We start from the raw sequence: 21,489 nt of genomic DNA, 5'->3' as shown, positions 1-21,489 counted from the left end.
ATAATGGATTACATTTATATAGCACTTTTCTATGAATGCATAGTCAAAGCGCGAACAGTGGATCCATTATTCATTCACTCTAACATTCACACTCTGGTGTTGGTAAACTACATATGTATCCACAGCTGCTCTGGGGCAGACTGACAGAAGCGTGGCTGACAATGGACTATATGCACAGCCCCACTACTTCCTAACCTTCAGATGGGTCCTTTATTTCCTGTATTTCATTATTGGACACACTGATTAATCCAGGTGTGTCTAATTAATCAGTAGTCACAACAAGAAGCAGCAGACAAACCTGGATTAATCAGTGTGTCCAATAATGAAAGACAGGAAATAAACGACCCACCTGAAGTTCAGGAAGTAGTGGGGCTGTGCATAGAACCCATTCGCACCTCCGACCACCACTGAACATTCATACACATTCATACACCAGTGTGAGTAGCAGAACTGGAGGCAAGGAGGGTGAAGTGTCTTGCCCAAGGACACAACAGCACATGACTAGGTGAGAGCAGGATTCGAACCACTAACCCTTCGGTTATTGGACAAACATGCTCTACCTCCTAAGTTACAGCCACCACAATCTTGTGATAGACTGATGGATACACATAGAGAATTGATCTCACCAAGAAAATAGGGTTAAAACGACCCATGTGTTTGTTCCTCTTATAGTCAAGTGGTGCTGATGAATGGGTGCATAGAAAATGGGTGATGCAGGTCAGGTGATGTTATGAGGGGTGTATCCTGCCTTCACATGCGATGAGAATTACGGTAAATACTAGCTACAAACTGGAAAATTCCACATGAACGTCCCCTCATGTCATATTTTCAACTTGAGAGCTGGGAAAAAAATTTCATTCACGAGCTGCTGAGATGAAATAACCTTTGACCTTTTCAACATGATAGTGAGAAATGAGGGATTCATCACAAATGATAAACAATGCTTTTATTAATGTTCTGCTGCTGTTAGCTGATGATTTTACACATTTATAGCATGCAAAATTTGCAAAAAGAAATGTGCAAAAAAAAAAAAAAAAAAATAGCTGTTGCAGATGAATTAACATGTCCAGATTCCAGAAATGTTTTACGCAAGTAGCAGGTCACGATAAATTGTGCTTCAACCATTTTTTATTTTACGGTGACAACAAAAGCACTTGAACCTTAACATATCACATCATCACATATCAAATACTAACATTAGAGCACTGGTAAATTACCCACCCTCCCACCCACCCGTAACCAGAGGGGGTCCTCATATCGATATAGTGGCTTTTTATCCCACATACATCAACTTTGAGTATCCATGTAGATAATATATACATACACCATAAGTATCTACACAGAGGTGTCTAATCATAATATTCACACATACACACATAAGGCATGTGATCATTGTCTTTTCAGTGTGAATCCTCTTAGCCTTAGTCTTTGAAATCTAAAACTTCCAGATATTTGCTCCATTTCAAAAGATATTTTTCTGTCTTGTCCTGCATCCTATATGACATTCTTTCATATGCCACGATTTTTCCCTTCTGTCATTCACTCCTGGAATGGAGGCTCTCCATATTTCTTGCAGTTTCTCATGAAAATTTGTCATCCAGTCATTAGAACTGTCTGTATCCAGTCTTTTAGTGTCAAACCACACTATTAATGGTATTGTGTATCCGCAAAATGTCTGCATATGGCAGTAATCAACTAATTCTGTTACAATATGAGGAGTTAGGAGAAAAAATAGGAAAGACAGGCTAATAGAAAAAAAAAAGGTAAATCAAATCTCAAGCTTTTCAGATTTATTATAAAATATAAGTCATTCGGTACAGCCCAGTATCTATGGATTCAAACACTTTCTCACACTCATGCTTCCTGGTCATGAGCCTCACAATCAAATTTGTAAAATCCTATTTACAGCTTTATTAATCAGGCAGTAAAAATGATGAGGTGAAGTCAGGTGGCATCACTGTCACTTTATCAGAATTGCAAGATATTTACTGTTGATATGTTTTTAAAACTTCAAAGCTGCTCTCTTTTTTGATGCCTGCAAGGCCGTGGCCTCGCTCTGACTAATGAATGTTTATCAAGACACCAGCGTCAGTAAACAGTAACTGTCCATTATGATGTGGAAAGGCCCAGTTGGATAATCAGCCTTTTCTATAAGCTGAGATAAACATGAGCCTGTTTGCCAGCTGATATCAACGTGTTAATGTTTTTAAAAGATGTGTTACAACTCTGATCTCACACCCAGTCCTTAATAGATCACTGGTGTTATACATTATGTGTTCACGATCACACCTGTACATGTACCCATTGTCAGACTAACGTATGTAGTAAAATACAATTTTACTACTTTTTACCTCCGCCAAGTGAAGGTTGTGGTTATGTTTTCATCAGGGTTTGTCTGTTTGTCTGTCTGTCTGTTAGCAAAATAACTCAAAAACTTACGGATGGATTTTCATGAAATGAAATTCATGAAATGAAACATTTGCAGGAAATGTTGATACTGGCACAAGGAACAAATGATTAAACTTTGGTGGTGATGGGGGGGCGATTTTTGTTTGTTCATCTGTCTGTGTGCAAGATAACACAAAAAGTTATGGACAGATTTGGATGAAATTTTCAGGAAATGTTGATACTGGCACAAGGAACAAATGATTAAATGCTTTTCTAGTTGTTTTAATGCAACCAATAGTGACAAGGAAAAATACAGAACTGTGCATTATTGAAAAGAGGAAAAAAAAACAAAAAGGAAGGAAGGAAAAACCACACAAAAGCACTTGAGACCTCCGCCAAGGCAGATCACCCCCCCACCCCCGATCACCACTGAAATTTAATCAATTGTTCCTTGTGCCAGTATCAACATTTCCTGAAAATGTCATCAAAATCCTTCCATAACTTTTTGAGTTATCTTGCTAAAAGACAAACAAACAAACAGACAAACCCCGATGAAAACATAATCTCCACCATTCCTTGGCAGAGGTAAAAATAATCAAAGTAATCCCATCAAAGTAATCCCATTTATCCCCATAAAGTTCACTATCACAGGTCCAACACAGTCCCTCATCTGTCAGGATGCACTTGTGCAAAGTTGATAAAAGGTGCATGAGTCAGAATACACTAAGGATTCTGGGATAGGTCTAAAAAAGGGCCCCGTATACTGTAAAAGTTTACAGTAGTACGCTGAAGCGAGTTTCTAATTGTTTCCAGTTTTAAGGAGGACATAAGGTCATGGAGCCACTGTGCATGAGTAGGAGGGGCAGAGTCTGTCCATCTGAGTTGGACATCACACCTCACCAGCACAGAACAGAACGACAGGGCTGTGTCTTAGATGATGGTAAAGTCAACTGATCATCAGAGACCCCAAACAGAGCAACCAGAGGGTTGGGATCCAAACGAGTATTCAGGATCTCGGATAAGTTTTGGAAAACCTCTGTTAGTATTTGTCCAGACAAAAACAGGGCCAGTACATGTGAATGAGTGAAGGTTCAGCCATTTTACATTTGTCACAGTATGGACTGACTCCAGGATAGATGTGGGACAATTTATTTTTTGACATATGGGCCCTGAACAATTTTACTACTTTTTACAAATATTTTTTTTTTTAATATTTTTGATCTTTTATGGTTTGAGCACTTTGTTTTTATTCCCCTGGATATTCCATTTATTTATGTGAAGCATGGTGAACTGCCTTAGTGTACGAAATGTCATATACATAAAATTGCTTTGCTTTGTCTATAAGCACTTATTACAATACAAAGTCTCTTGTTACAAATAAAGCTCAAAAAATGAATCAAGTGTATTTTATTAAAATTATTATTATTATTATTTTTTTTATCTTAAAACTACTAAAATATGCTGTGAACAACCTGAAAGTGGATGTATTTCAAAACACTAAAGACAGAATTAAATTAAAACTAAATCAGACAGTGATTAAACTGTTGCAGTCTACACTGTTTTCTACACTTAAAACCTGGGGATAGAGTGTCTTCAGAATATTTCACCTAAACAAACATAAGCTCTGCAACTATTTAAATAAACAAATCACATATTATCCTTATGCACAGGGAAGTAAAATTTAGAAAATACTCAAAAAAAAATAAAAAATAACAGTGATAGCCATACCTGCAGCTGCACAACTTTAAGAAGACAGTGACCCTTAAACACTAATGCATTTTTCACTGCAAAAATCAAAATTTTACCAAGTGTATTTTTCTCATTTCTAGTCAAAATATCTCATCACACTTAAAATAAGACATAATCACTTAAAGAGTAACTTTTCAGTGAGATATAAGAACTGATTTTTGACAATAGATTTTGAAAATCTTATTTCAAGAAACCTTACCAAGATAAATTTCACTTGATCCATTGGCAGATTTTTTTTTTTTTTTTTTTTTTGCTTGATTCAAGATTTTTTTGCTTAATTCAAGATTCAAGATTTTTTTTTTTAAGTTTTTGAGTATTTTTTCATTTGTATTTTCCTGTGCATATTTTTAGAAAAATAGATCTTGAAAATTTTATGTCAAAAAATCTTGAATGCATGCTGTACCACATTTGTCCAGCAGTCACCACCAAAGCATTCTGGGCATAGCAATGTGATTGTAAGGCTACTGTATACCAAAATTACCAATATCTCCCAAAATATTGGTTCTATCAACTTGCCGTTTTCACTAGTCTGCTCACTGACCAAAAATACATACGTATGCTAAACTGCAGCAGCCAGCTCTGTACGGATTTTGTGTGAATCCCGAGACACACATACACACACAGAGGCCACTTGGCTTTTATAATATGAGTGGTTTGTGTCGCCATTGGCTGTGTGGGTCTTTATGGGTTGAGTCAGTTGGTTTGTTAAATTACTTTGTATGGCTCTGAGTTCAGTTGTGCTCATTTGACCTCTTTTATGGGCCCAGAACCCCATTTTAGCATTTGTAAATTGACTTTTTTCTTTTGTGGAGTTACATAAAAACCCATATTTCTAAAACAGTCCTTTGTGTCCTCATGCCTTCCTGCTCAGTCGCTCTCAGTAATTCAGTGTGTACTTTCAAAACACCAAATTACAACACTACCCATGATTGAATACAGAGCATATTTGTGTATAATTGTATGTTCCAGTCCTAGTGCTTCTGTTATGTTTGGATTACAGCAAATAAATTTAATGTAATGTCCTGAACTGAAAATGCATCTATGAAGTGGATCAGACCAGGTGCCCTTTTGTTTTAAACATCACCCAGAGCTGACAGGTTGAAAACATTTGAACTGGAGTTTACGTTAAACATAAATGTAATATCAGTAAACTCTATACTGCACAGGGATGTTTACCAACCCAGCTGGTCTGTGATCCTTTCATACCAAAAGACACCTAAGAGCAGACAAGGCAAGTCAACTTTATTTACATGGTGATTTTAAACTATAAGCCCATATAGAACAAAGTGCTAAAATAGGGTCTAGGAAGAGGTTTTTAATCAGAGACTCTGGGAGAGGTAATCCACAGGCTCGGTGCAGCTGTCACTGAAGTTCAGTTACCAATACAAACCACTCACACCTTCTGTTTTTGAGATAAATGGCTTCATTATCTCAGAAGTTTTCATGGTGTCCAGAAAAGTTTTGTACATTTTTAAGATTTTAATCAGAAAAATTGTTATTAATGGGTGCATTTCCTTAGTAGTGAATAAAATAGGAGCTGAATGAAGAAGAACTGGAGCAAGTTTGGAGACAAATCCATAAAATAAAATCTAAATATTGGAGGGAATTTGACAGAAAGGAGACATGTGATGCCTTATAGTGAACTCAGACATGTTTTGAGTAAAGAAAGCTGTGCATTAGACAGATGATACATCTAAAATGAAAGTTTATCATTAACATTCATCTAAATATTCATCTAAACATTTATCTAAATATTATAGCTCATATTTAGACTTGTTACACCATTCATGTGTCTATAATATGTAAGATGGTTCTCACTTCAAATGTGTGATTAAAAATGAACATATCAATAAAACCAGAGGAATGAAGAAAATATGAGTCACCGGTAAATCATGCAAACTTTTTCTTTTCCTGTCCATTTATAAAATCATTTAACCCCCACACAGATATGACTCTTTGTAATGTTAATGCAGGTAACGGACCAGTACCTGCAGACAGTAGGCACTGGTACGAATGGAAAGTCCATCAGTTCAAAGATGAGAGGTAATAAAATGAGAAATATTAGAAATGGAAAAAATAACTTACAGAGTTCAAAATGAAGAGAGAGAGTATAAAAGACATTGAGTTAGGTAGGTGAGATATGAGGCCACCATCACTTCCTCTGGACTCTTTTTTCCTTTTTTTTTAACCTTTCTCATTTGTATGTCCAGTTTTCTACTATGCATATTGGCTCAGTTAGTTAATTATGAATACTCATATATATCTGTATCCATGCATGAATGAATGTACAGTAGATACAGACATGATCAATAGATTGCCTAAGTATTCTGATTTCTAAACTTTGGAAACATTTGTAAAAATTGGTTAACTATTCTCCACTTTTTTTGTTCTAGAGGTAACATTTTTTAGTCAAAGTGCTCCTGCACAAAATGGCAGTGATACCTGCCATGTTGCAAATGCTAAGGTAGCATTAGCTTAGCTGCCAACTCAGACATCTGGAGCACTTCTTCACCAACTTTTTTCCTCTCTGACAGCCGATACTGCTGTTGTTCTGCATGAGAGGATACACTAACAACACTGTCAAAGAATCATTAACTTTAATTGTACTAAATTACAATAAGTGACATAATTTAGTGGCATTAGCTGATGTTAGCATTAATTCATATTGAATTATATGATTTTTCAGTTAGCCAGCTAATTAGTGAATAGATGGGAGTAATTAATGTGCTTACATTTCATGACTTTTATGATACTGTTATCAAACACAACTGTATGTGTCATCATTTAAGAAGCTGTACTTACTTGATGGAATTTATTATGACACTATTAGTCAATGTGTTGTTGATTTCAGCCCAAACTCTTCTCTTAACCCAAATATGGGCACTGGGCCGTTTCCCAAACCAACATGGTGACAACCGTCGGAAGCGTCTCTAGGCTTCAAAAAAGCAGACCATAAAACAATGGGTGACATCACAGAGGACTCACCCACTATTTGTAGACAGTCTACGTCACATCCCAGTGTTTGGGAAGGATGTTCTAGGATGCAAGTGGGATATGTTAACTGAAAGAAAACCTAGTAACAGCAGAAAACCTCTGGCCAACTCTTTGTGATTTGGCCATTTGTGCATCAAAGTGCTCCATTAAAGCGATATAAACCAATAAAGAAGTAGATGGGTCCACTGTGATGTCATCCATGTGGTTTTTGGACTCACATTTACATTTTGGCTGTTGGCCTGTTGTCTTTAAGTCCCACCAGTGACTGAGGCTATAGTCACACGATAGTTTTGTTTAAAATTAGTGCTTTCAAACGATTATAATTTTTAATCAGATTAATCACAGGGTTGCTGTGAATTAATTTTGATTAATCACAAATATCATTCATTTTTAATCTATGGTACTCACGTTTCATTTTGCATGAGCAAACTGAAAGAAGGGAATATATATGCACTTAATGTGTTTATTAAACACCTTCAACAGTTTCAACAAAACAACTTGAAACAACTGTTCCGTCTTGGTTTTTTGTCCTCATGTTTCCATGTTGTACCAACATGCTGTTTAGTGTCTTCCATCTTTATTGGTTGGTTCTGCTGCCTGTCACTACCGGATTAACTGCCCATTTGATCATGTGTGATGCTAACTCTACTTGGACAAACTGCCCCAAATGCATTGGCAGAGACGTTCAGAGTCATTTTGTGCTGGAGATGAGTTAATAGCATTAAAAAAAAATTATCAGATTAATCATGATGATGGATTAATCCATGCTAACGCGTTAATTTTGACAACTCTATTTAAAATACATATCTTTTGTGACATTTACACCTAATGTCTATACTTTTCCAGCATCTTAACTTTCACAAAATAGACTTTTAGATCCTGTTTTTGTTTGTAAATTTTAGAACTATGTTATATGTGAATGGATAAAAGCAGAGACTTTTGGAAACAATGACACAGATGCATATATTTGCCTCCAGATTGGGCCTTATAAATTAGTGTTAATCCTTTGTTTCATTAAACCCCTGCCACATGAACATTTCTGGAACAAAAGAAAGCATTTCTCTTGAGTACCAGCTGTTTGTTCAACATGGATACTAAATTACAGGAGATTCTGGTCTTATTGTCTCTGTTAGAAACTGCTAAATTCTGCTTTTCATCATAATACCACTCACTACATGCACAACAGGTGAGCTGTTATTTGACCAATTTGCAACAACTCCCCATGTCCAACAGCATTATCATCTCCCCGGTCATGTGATATGTGTTAGAAGGATTGGAGATCATTTCTCAAAATGAAATGAAACAGAAAAATATTGGTGTGGGTTTAGCCTAATCATTTGTGCTTCACTGACAAAAGTGGCAGGAATCACCACAGCCACCCTGCAAACACATTTACTGATGCTGCTGTGAACTCTTTAGCTGTTAAAAGCCAAGAAAACACACGTCTTTGGTATTTTGCATGTTTCTTTCCATAGTTTTTGAGGTGTTGTGCTATATACTGTATTAGGGAACTGTCTTGGAAGAATGAATTATTAATGCTATATTTGCTTCAATAGTAAAATTATCTGAATCAAAATACTTCATTCATCCCAGGGGGAAAATATTGGGTGTTACAGTTGCTCCATTCAAGTATAATAAGAAACAGCAGGAAAGAATAAAGCTCTAAATATACAAACATTCATCACTCTGAATATATAGCAAATATACATATTAAAACAGTCTATAAAGACACAATTAGAACAGCAATTTGTACAATATATTCAAGACAATATATTATCAATATGATAAATATGCATAATAAGTGTGCAAATATAGTTATTATGTGGTTATAAGGTGGAGTTAAACAGTTTGATGGACACAGGCCGGAATGATGTCCTGTGTGGTTCAGTGGTGCATTTGGGTGGAATCAGTCTCTCACTGAATTTAAGCTACAGTAGGCAATGTACAGCCTGCAGAATCCTTCCTTTACCGCGTCTACTTTGACCTGTTTACTCCCCTTTATGTTAACCGCTTGAGTGGAGAATTTCTTGTGTCTGTATTCAGAAAATATAAAACATGTCTGAATTGCTGGCATAAATCAGAACCTGGAGACGTTAGATGAAAACAAGTACAAAAGACTGAACATTTTATTGCATATTACATCATCTCAGATAACATAAATCAAAGCAGTATTATCTTTTTGATTTATGCTCATGGGGTGTACTGCGCTCCCCAGAAGAAGGGAGAAGTACCCGGAGTCTGTGTGCCAATGGCGCTGAATGAATGGCCGTAAGTTAAAAGAGGAAAACCGTGAAAACGATGGCGAAACAAGATGGAGGAAAGACAGCAAACTTATGCAGACTTGGAGAACTTTCCCCCCTGAACGTGGGTGGTAGTCTCTGTGATATTATGGTGTTAAATGTTTCATCAGTGGTGGACATATCTATGAGCAGACAAAACATAAATCAGGCTGATCCTCCCTCTCCATCTTTCCCTAATTTTCTATCTCCATTCTTCTGTTTTCTATCCATCTCACCATTCCCTCTGCCCTCCTCTCTCATCCTCTCCTCTCTGAAAAAGGGAGTTCTCTTTATTTTTCCTAACTAGTGAGCCAGTGTAGTCAAATCCTTTATCCTCTCACAGCCTCAATTATTCAGCAGCAAAGAGTCCAAATCAAGTGACTAATGACTTTGATCAAGAGTAGCTCGCTGGCACTAAGCAGAACTTTCTGCACTAAATTAAGTGCTGCATAATATACTTTGGCATGGGCTAACTCTTTAAGGTGTATTTCTAGGTTTGTCGATCGTATAGCCTCTTTTTGCCAATAATAAAAACTGAGGTTTGTTTGAAAGGTTTGACTTTTTTCTTACTAACACAGAAACATCGCAAGAAACATCCCAGAAAAAAAGAAAAGTAAAAAAAAAGAAAAAAAAATCATGAGTAGGTTTACAGCAAATTCATTTAGAAGCAAACCCCAACAGAAAGACAAATTTCATCAATCACCGCCCAACTGGCTGTCTGCTGCTATCTTGCAGTCACACTACCTCTATAACGGAGGCCCTGAAGCTCTCCTCAAAGCAGCCACACTCCTCCACAGTCATTTTCAACATGTTGGCTATAAGTCAATATCAGTCCTACTGTGGGAAAGTGACACTGTTAACTGGGAAAAACACAGAAGGACCCTGTTTCATACTTCATCATACTGTAAACTAAGGCTGCATGATTAATCGTTAAAAGATCACGATCTCGATTCACACGTGTACGCAATCTCATTTCTAAACACAGACAATTCTTAAGCATTTTATTTCATGGACTGCATTACAAACAAAACAAACAAACAACACACATAAAACTCTTTCTTCCCCTGCCTTCATCGTCATTACTCACTTATCCATATAGTTATGATAGTGTTTATTATACAGTTCCATAGATGATAGAGGTTTCTCTTATTTGTACTAACTGTTGTAATAGTAGTATATCCACTGTTAGTACTTGTATTTGTAGTAGTAGTATTAACAGTCATGGACCTTTGTTCTGGTTTTTAGTAATTATACTAGCACCAGCTCATCTACTTTTGACAGTTGTAGTTCAGTTTTCTGTGCATCAACTACATCCATGTGTTTCCCCCTACTTCTCCCCCTCTCCCCCAGTCTCTCTCTATCTCTATCGCTCTCTCTTTTTCTCCTCCTTTACCTGCTCCTCCTCCTTTGCTCCTGGAGGATTCTGTTGGATTTCTATAAATTGGCTTAGAGTCTGGTTTCAACCAACTCGATATGTAAAGTGTCATGAGATAACTTTTGTTATGATTTGGTGCTATATAAATAAAATTTGATTGACTGATTGAAAACAACATACAAACAAATGCCCACAAACACAGAACCGCTGCCGCCTCCTCCCTCAACCAATGGTAAAGAGTCTTTACAACACATGAGCCTGCTGCTGTTGGCTGCAGCTGAGTGAGGAAAGAGTGAATTACAATGGAGGATCGTCTGCGGTAAAGAGAGAAATGGATGAAAATCTCAGTGGTAGTGGTGAGTCTCCCACCAGAACTCATGCCCAATAAAGGTTCCTATTCGGTGGTGTTAATCTCATGTCGGTCTTCTTGTCTGTCATCCAGATCCAAGTGTCTTTTCATTTTCACTTCTCTGACTTCTGCGCTGTTCTTCTCCTTTTCTTTTCTTTGCCAGTGAGGATAACTCGGTTTTTAACCAAGAATCAAAAGTCTCACCCTCTCCAAAATTTTTGTATTAAAAATATTCCATTGTGCCAGCTGGGAAGTTTCTCTGCGCTGCAAACTTTCAAAGATCAGCTGACGTCACTTTGCAACTGGGACCATAAGAGTATGTAGGAATTATGTCCTAAGTAATTATAAAATGGCCTTGACTGTCACCAGACATTAAGGAATCATGTTCATTTCAAATACTGATATCACTGACAGCAGTAGTCCAGCCAGAATATTTGCATTTGAAAAGCTCCTCAGTGTCAGCTCTGAAATGATGTTTATGTTTTCATTGTGTGTTTTGGTCTGAGGCTCCGCCCATCACCTGTCTGCCAATCACAGAGTCAGTAGCCTTTCAGCATCCAGGTTGCCAGTTCCCACTGAGCTGCAGCTGGAACATTTCTGATCATAAATGTCTGATATTAATAAACCTAAAAGGCCTCTTATTATTCCCAAATACGTTGTGACAAAGTGAGAAACAAAACAAGGATATGTATAGAAGATGATTTTGAAACATGGAAACAGATGAAAGAGGAGAAGGATTTGAAGACCGACGCTGACTCTGCCTTAGTCTGACCACCAGTCAGAACCACTGAGAGCTGGGGTCGTGGCCTCTTCACCCGGTCCCTTCTCCCGGAGCCGGGCTGCAGTCTCTTCTCCTGGCCCTGGTGAAGAGACTGCCAGTCTGGGACTGGTGAACAGACCGGGTACTGGTGTAGGACTTGTCACTTGCCATGGTAGCTCCTTATAGTTTGAGTTTTTTGTATGAAATTTATGGTGTGGTGGCAAGGATTAGTGGAAACACTAGTAGTAGACGCTCATGCAGGATCTGGCAACCTCTAGACTGGGGGGAGGCGGAGAGGATACCACACTCTACAGTATTTTGAATGTGATTGCAGTGCCAGTTTTGGCCACAATCCTACATATGGCACCTTTAAATAAAAATCCTCATAATACCTACTGTAAATTAAATTTTGGTTAACATTCATTTGAACTCTTCTCTACAGGGTAAGATGTGACAACAGCAGTGTTTAGATGATTGTTTTGGTGTTTATGACTTTTACTGTTATCCTAATGGAAACTACGCATAGAAATATATGGTAAAAAGAGATGAACACAAAGCAAGATGCCATGGAGAAAAGTCTAGTGAACAGTGCAGAAGACGTACTGTACATTAGCTCCTGTTACTGTCATCCATGCAGCTACAGGTCCTGTTTTGCTGTCTTTTCTATTGAACTGTAGAAGCCTGTAAACTGCTTTAGGTGATGTCTGCATGCCTGCTGTGCATCGCTGATTGATGTCGTCATTAAATTGTCTCCTGCACCTACTTTAAATGCTGTTCTCTTCTTGTCTCTCTGGCCATTCGTACGAAAGAAAAGAAGAAAAAAAAAAGCTTTAGGGTTTGACTGTACCAATTTTTCATGACACAAGCAAATGTTATGCTAATGTAATAATCATTCATTAGTCATTATCAAATGGAAGTCAGTTGGTTGAGTTGTTTTGCTTATACAAAAGTGCTATGTGGCCCGAACAAAAATATTTCAATATGCATTTCAGCACTGTCTTCATTTGGCTGTGCACAGATCTGGAGTGTTATTTATCTAGGAAACTCCCCTCGGCATGCTAACCACCTTGTCCCACATTAACACAGTTCCAAACACACAGTATTAATTTCCCACTGAAAGGCAGCTTATGTCATTTCATTTCCACTAAACACAAAATTTTGAGCTTCAACTGAATACAAACAGAAATTATCTTTCTTTAAACCAGTGAAAAAAATACAAAACCCTCTAGCAATAAATTAATATTTAAATGATCTTCCTTGCTTCCTACCCCAACCAACCACTGACATCTCCATGATGAGTGTTTTTAATTAGTTGAACCTGCTCTTATTCACCAGTCAATAAAATAATAGGAGAAGGTCAGAGTCATTAAGTGTGTAAACTGAAAAATAAAAAGCTCAGCCAAACAAGAGCAACGGTAAATGCATGGCTGTCTGAGCAGCTCTGTTTAGGTTAAACACATCCTCATTCCTAAATATTCAGCCTCCATATTTAACCAGTGTTTGTACAGTATATATATGGAAGGAGGAGTAAGCTGCTACTGAAGGTACCCTCGGACCAACTCCAGATCTACAGCTCTGGAAAAAAATAAGAGACCACTGCAATTTCCTGTGAAATCAGCATGTCTGCATGTATGACAGCCATTCCATTCCTGTGTCTGTTGAATTCCAACACAAGCACACCTTATTCTATTGAATAAACACCTGATTCATGTCTTATTTAAGAAGGAGAAGTATCAAAACCACTACTGTGGCCATCACTGTCTTCTTACAATAGGCAAAGACAGTGATATTAGTACCGCAAAAGTAATTGGAATCCAAAAATTACTATTGAAAACTGCTGGACCTCTACTCTGACAATGTTCCCAAATTCTGAGGACTGGTTTTTCTATCAGGACAATGCTCCTGGCCTCAGCTAGGTCCATAAAGGTGTGGATGACGGACCACCAGATGAAGACCCTGTCATGGCCAGCCCAATCTCCAGACCTGAACCCACTTTGAAAACTTCTGGAGGAACATGGATGGTCACAGGCCATGGAACATTGCTGAGCTTCTTGAATTATTCGGCCAGGAGCTGCATAAAGTCATCCAACAGCAATGGTGGAGAGCCAAGACATATGAAAGCTGTCACTGAAAATCAGGGTTATTCCACCAAATATTGATGTCTGAACTTTTCCCAAGTTACATCATTAGTATTGTGTTGTCTAGAAATGAGTATGAACTGGTTTTCTTTGCATTATTTAAGGTCTGAAAACACTGCATTTTTTTGTTATTTTGATCATGTGTCATGTTCTGCAAATACATGCTCTAAATAACAATATTTTTATTTGGAATTTGGGAGAAATGTTATCGTAGTTTAGAGAATAAAGCAAAAATGTTCATTTTACTCAAACACATACCTATAAATGGTAAAATCAGAGAAAGTGATCATTTTGCATTGGTCTCTTATTTTTTTCCAGAGCTGTAAGTTAGTACCTTAGTCAAGGAAACTGACAGGAAAATGAACCTAGCATACATGATCTTAATATTGGGGGAAACCAGAGGACCTGCACAAACCCAGCATGGATTAGAACACAGGTCGGCAACCTATGCTATCTAAAGAGCCATCTTAGGACAGAAATAGAAAAACAAAACTGTCTGGAGCCAAAAGATATCCTTCTATGTTTTATCTTAAAGTATGTTTTATCTTAAAGTAGACTGTTAAAGAAGCTCTTTAGGAGTAGTTGGTATGGAATATGTCTAGAATAAATCAAAGTTTCAATTCATTTATTGAACTACAGTAAAAGAAATGGTGATGTGCAGCAAAAAAGGTCTGGTTTGTGAAGGCTTTCTTTGCATTGTAATATACAGATAAATACATTCAGTGTCATAAAATCAAGAGTAGTCTACTTTTACTTCTAGTACTTCCATTTTCATTTATTCATTTATTTTCTGAACACGCTTTATCCTCACTAGGGTTGCAGGGGGTGCTGGAGCCTATCCCAGCTACCTATGGGTGAAGGCAGGGTACATAGTCAGTATTTCTTTCTTTTTTTTCTTTTTTTAATTAATTTGGAGTGTAGTTGGAGTGTAGTACATTTTTACAACAGCATAACATCAGAATGACTTTATGGTTGCAACAATAATAGCAAAATGTGTAAAAAGCAACATGTCCATATATTTTTGACAAAGCCACATGGAGCCACTTGAAAAGGGTTCAAGTGCCAAATGTGTCCTGGGAGCCACAGGTTGCCCACCCCTAGATTAGGAAGACCCACCATGAAACTGCTTGATTTGTGAAAAGGATTCAAATGACCAGTGAATACGTACTTCTTGGTTGCATGAATATATGGTAAAAGAGAGAAAATATTATGTTGAGCTCATATTTTTAAATACAGACAATCCTATGGATTCAAACAATTCCTAACTGAAACGAAAGGTAAAGCGCTGTTTATTTTTGTTTATTTTTCTGAGCCCTTTCCTGACTTCTTTCTTAATCCTAGCCACATTCTTTTTATGCTTAAATTTCAGGTTTTTCACGAACCCTTTGCTTCATCTTGTAACCTGGTATTTTGTGTCTGTAAATTCCTTTTATTTATATAAATTTGGGACTAACAAAAAATTGACTGACATACAAGGATGTGTTAAAATGATATATTAAAAAAAAAAAAAATACTACAACACTAACTGCATGTAGGCTGTGATGATGCTAATACCAAGGTTTGTACATGGCAAGGCTCAGGGAATGGGCTAAAATTAAAAATTAAAAAAAAAAAAAAAAAACCTATTGGACAGTTGTGATGCCTTCATGTCAAAAACAAGTTGATTAGGGTTAGGAAGAGCTGAAATTAAAAACTTAGATGATCAGCATTAGAATTTTTATAAAGTTCATCATCCAAGTTTACAATTTCAGCATTTGAAACAGGACATGAACACTGGACAGTGATCTTTTGGACGTTTATTATTCCATCATATCTCTCTCACCTCCTTCTAAGGTTTGACCTCATTTAACATCATTACTCTTATATAGATAAATTGCCAAAAGACTGTAAGACATATGTAAACAGCAGCTGTTTTCAGCCCATTGTTTTTCTGTTGGGTGCTGGCTGTTTTTTGGTTGGCTGAATAAGAATCTGAAAAAGCAACAAATAAAAACACAATCCTCATGGGACCACATTGATTGCTGACGTCCATGCAGAGGCCCACTAGAGGGCATTTGACATCAAAAGTTTGGGGATTTATGTCTCCATTTTGGAGTGGTTTTGAAAAAGCACACAAACACTCAAAGCTCCCACATCTCATTAACAGAGCACATATCCCTGTTGTGTTAAATTAATGACCTCAAATATGAACGACACAACAAAAATACTATAATTGTGATCTGAAAAAAAAAAAAAGAAGATTTAATTGACAGCAGGGCTTGATACAAAACAAATTAATCACATCAGGCTTAATATGATGAGAAAAATGTGTCCCATATAGCGGATGCATGAATTCCAGGGAGAGGAGTGATCAACGAGTGGGCAGATTGGACACGAACAGCTGGGAATACCCTGCCAATAAGTGAGGCAGAGGGATAGTGCTGAGTGGCCGAAAACACAGCAGCACTCCGACTGCCACTGGGCCATCTGTTGATCTATGGAGCAGCAACCGCACTCATTTGTCTTGGTTCTGCCCTGCTGATCATGTTCAGGGTTTGTGGAGGACAGACTGAGCTATGGTGTGCTTTTAACCTGCTCCGAAAAGCTGTAGGTGGCGCAACAGTCTCTCTCCAAAGCAAATAAATAAACATATGTACACACGTAAGAGGTGAAAGCCATTAATTATGCACTTGGTACAGACTGTATAGGTGCTGGTGTCCATATGTCACTGTTTTGGGCATTACAGACCGGTCATCCAGATTAAAATGCCACTGTACATTTCTACAAAACCATGAATCACAATGTTTTTGTCATTGAAGGATCTGCCAATTTTCTGCTTTTCCTCAATGGGCAGGAAGTGGTTAAAGTCAATGGTGCATTTACACAATTGAGTTCAGATACTAACTCTAGCAAGTGTTAGGTTTGTGCAAAACTTACAAATGCTGCGTTTCCACTATGTGGTACCGGCTCGACTCGACTGCGTTTCCATTATGAAAAAGGACCTGGAATCTGGTACCTAGTACTAATTTTTTGGTATCACCTCCACCAAGGTTCCAAGACTGGGGACCAGTGTCATGTAAACACTGCAGATCATTGATTGGTCAGAGAGTTGTCTCTGTGACCCGCCATTTTACAAAAAACAGATGCAGAAGTTGACAGTAAATATAGCGGTAGGTTAATCTACATGATGACAGCCTGTAAAACTACAACATGGTTGGTCGAGGAGATTCAGATGTAAAAATTCAGCATGAGCTTGACGAGACAACACACAATGAGCGAGTTTATCAGCGACTCTCTGAGCAGACGACAATGAAGGTACGCAATGAAGGAATTTCTACAGACATTAGCCATTGATCCAAACATCTGTCATCTGTATAGGTGGCTGCCATAAAACCATATGGAAGAAAAAGAAGTGGAACATTGTGTTGCTATTCTTTTTTTTTCATGGATGAGACTGTGAAATAATGTAACTCCTCATCAGTCTACACTACCTGTTTCTACTACTAGCCATGTTTTCACACTTTATGCAAATATCTGGGAAGACACTGAAGATCAAGTCATGTGAATCACATCACTACATCAGATTGGATTAGGGAAAGGCATTTCTATCCAGTTACACACATCAGCACTTGGCCACCTCTGGTGACCAAACAAACATTTATTCATTCATTCATTTTCTGAACCCGTTTTATCCTCACTAGGGTCACTTGGAGCCTATCCCAGCTACTTATGGGCAAAGGCGGGGTACACCCTGGACATGTTGCCGGTTCATCACAGGGCTGACATATAGAGACAAACAATCACTCTCACACCTATGGGCAATTTAGATAAACCAATTAATATATCAGTGCATGTCTTTGGATGGTGGGAGGAAGCCGGAGTACCCAGAGAGAACTTATGCGAACACAGGGAGAACATGCAAACCCCACACAGAAAGGTCCCACCCCCATTGACTGGTGTTGGAATCGAACCCAGGACCTTCTTGCTGTGAGGCACGAGTGCTAACCACTGCACCACCGTGTCGCCCACTAAACAAACATTTTTGTAAAATTGAGGACATTCGTAAGCAATTTCTGAGGAATTTTCTAATCGAGTGCAAAAGGATTGGGCATTTGTGTCTTGACAGAAGAGATCCCTGAAATGTGTCAGGGGAGCTGGGATATTCACGGTTATGGTCACCACTTCTACCGTGCTGCCCCCAGGGTCAGTGGTTTACAAAAAGAGAGCCCACCTAGCCTGGTGTAGTCGTATAATGTCATTGCAGAGAAAACACACACATACAGCAGGAAAGTATTTGACTCATTATGGTACAGCAAACCAAACCAAAGTGAGCTTATTCATGCAAGGCTCTAAAACTTATCCCGATAAGGATGATTTATTGAGGTACAAAAGACAGTGACAAGGTGGGATATTTTTTGACAAGACAGAAAAAGTTGACAAATAAATGGCCCCACTGGCTCAAAATTGCAATTTCATTTCAAAAACAGCTATAAAAAAAGTCATGCTTGTAACATCATTGGAATAAATTACTCCTTGGCTTTCGGAAGTGACATGAGAGATTAAGTAAGAGATTTAGTGGACAGCCTTTACAGGTGATCACTGCATAAGCATGTTTTCTCATGTTCTGCATATGTGCATCTACATCCAGGCCTCAAAGAAACACAATAAACTTAAAAAAATCTACACAGGTAACCATTTGCAACTAGACGGTAACCTCTGAGGCTCAAAAGCCAAGTACAAAAACTTTTCTTGCCATAAAGGCCATCAGTGAACGTTGCCATGGAAAGTACTTCTAGTTCATGTTGTTTACTTGATTACAGGACATTGTCTGTCAACATCACTTACATTATATGCAAAAAAGTATTAGGACACATCATACCTTCAGCTTATAACGTAAGTGCAAATTAAATACTTTTTTAAGTGGCAATTTCAGAAATCTAAATGTAGATGATTTATGATTAATACAAAAAATGACCATTGAGTAAAATTAAGTAAAAAATAAACTGTAAAGTATTTTGTGAGCATATATGACAATGTAAATAAAATCAGCCTTAAAGATGAAATAAAAACGTTACATTTCTTGCAATTTAAAAATTATAAAATTATATCTTTACATTGCCACATATGCATCATTTTGTAGCCTAGCCCCTGTTTGTGATAAAACACTTGAATTTAATGTGTCCCAATGCACAAAGTTGACAATACTATTATCAAACACAACTAGTGCGTTCTAGATGTGGTAGTTTTTATGTTGTTGAGTATTCGTGCATGCTGTACCACATTTGTCCAGCAGTCACAGCCAAAGCGTTCTGGCCATAGCAACATGATTGGATACAAGGCTATTGTATTCCAAAATTACTAATATCTCCCAAAATATTGGTCCTATCAAGTTGCCTTTTTCGGAAGTCTGTTCCTTGACCAAAAATACATATGTAAGACAAACTGCAGCAGTCAGCTGTGTTCGGATTTTGTGTGACACCCAAGACACACACACACATGCACGTACACAGAGGCCAATTGGCTTTTATAATATAGTTTGTATGTGGTAATATTTAACAAGTAACTGAAATGACTTGGTGTAATTTTAATATGATGTTTCTTTTTTAGCAGTATAGTTATGGTTAACTTTACTTAGCATTAGCTTAGCAGGTATTTTTCCCCCGTACTTGCAAGACAAAGACAGAATAACAAACAAAACCTGTGAGTCACGGTGGCTACATCCATTTCTTTTATTATCCCTTTAGAACATCACTATCTTTTCAGAAAAAGTTTCCTAGTTTGGGCTGATGTCATAAACTCAACTCCATGCCCTGTATTCTCTGAATCAAGAGCCACTAAATGACTAGTTGGGGGGGATGAATAAATTATTATAAAGTTGTTCTGCATCTGTCATTGTGCTCGCCTTTAAGATGTTACCCTGTCAACGGCTAGAGGATCGATGCTGCTGTCAGCCAATGTACGCCCTCTCAGCTGCTCACACAGCTTCAGTCAAGCAAAAGCCAAATGAACTATCCACCGCACGCAAGCGCAGCCTCCAGCCTCATTCATCCATTTTTAATTCAATAACGTTTCTGTCATAAACCTGTGGTCCTGGGAAAGAGATGAAATCTGCAAGATACTTGTTATTTCACAACTCTGATGACACCTTTGGAGTGTTTGGTGTTTGCATTTACTGCAGGCACTGACCCAGTATAATCTATTATTAAATATATCTCTCTTATGTTCATTCCATATAAATTGTTGGGGTTGCTTCCATAAACATTACTGTGCACCCAAATACAGTGAGAGCTACACAGAAACATAAGAGCATTGTTCTTTGTTGTATCAGTTGGCAATGTCAACTAGAAAAATTGCTTTTATTTATGTAACTAAATTGCAAATTCCTATTTTAAGGCAGAAAAAATAACACATAGGTTGTTTTTTATCTTAAATATCCCACAGGCTCTATGAGAAAGGTCAAAAGCAGGGACAAGTTGTGCCTCGGGGAAGTATACAGTAGTGAAACACGAGTACAGTACATTTATATTTTCTACAGCAGGTAGGTATTACCCAGCAACTACTTCTCACATTTTATTCAAGGCCACAGCTCTTGCATGAGTAAAACTATTTTCATCAGTGCACTGTCTGACAGCCACTGTGTACTCCCTTGACAAATGAGTAAACAATACTTTATACAAGCAGCAGGGGTGGGGGTTTTCTGTAGCAAACCACTTTCACCTCCAAAACCAAAGTGATGAAAGTCGCCGATAACACAACTCTGTAAGTTGAAGTGTATGGAACTAATTTCCTGCCAAAACCTTGACAAAAAAAACATGTTTTACAAATGCCCGGTAGATGACTAACACAAACCACCTTGCTTCACAAATACAAAACATCATTAACAAACTAATGCACTTTGATGTGCAAATATAATATTCTGTATTTACAACAGTTTACCTAGATATTACACTGATCACAATTTTTGCATACATTAAGTGTGTTAAAAAAAAACAAACAAAAACAAACAACAACAAATCAAATATGTGCTACAACTATAGAATCAGAAAATGATTCATGAAAAGGGAAACCAGGCCAAAATCTAATGAGATAACATAAACTGATCTTAAAGTGTTAAGTAGTGAAAGTAGTGTTATGTGTATATGTGTACTAGTGGTTTAAAATTAACTTTTAAAGTAGATATTGTTTTTTATCATAAACGTGTTCACAAAGCTGTTTCAACAAATTTAAAGCTATACCGTATGATGTGGCATTTTTACACTTTTCTTTTGTCATCTTAAAATGCTCCTAATAAGTGTGTGTCAAACTAAAATGTAAAAGAAATCCGCCAGGTATTGAAACTCAAAAATGTTTAATTCTCATATATTTCTGATAAAAGTCTGACCAATCATTTTAATCGGTCCGAATAAAATAATTGGCCGAACCTGACTGAGCCTCCTGTCAATCATCCATTACGGCCGTCCAGCATCCGATCCATTATC

The 21,489-nt window shown here is 37.5% G+C and overlaps 1 protein-coding gene across 3 annotated transcripts in view; it reads right to left on the bottom strand.

The window, feature by feature from the left end:
- LOC115438200 (multiple epidermal growth factor-like domains protein 11) overlaps nt 1-21,489 on the bottom strand; it is a 323,683-nt gene that overhangs the window by 129,603 nt on the left and 172,591 nt on the right. The window lies entirely within an intron of this gene.

Source organism: Sphaeramia orbicularis, chromosome 3 (genome assembly GCF_902148855.1).
Source record: "Sphaeramia orbicularis chromosome 3, fSphaOr1.1, whole genome shotgun sequence".
NCBI lineage: Eukaryota > Metazoa > Chordata > Actinopteri > Kurtiformes > Apogonidae > Sphaeramia > Sphaeramia orbicularis.
This window is presented reverse-complemented; position numbering and strand designations above follow the sequence as displayed.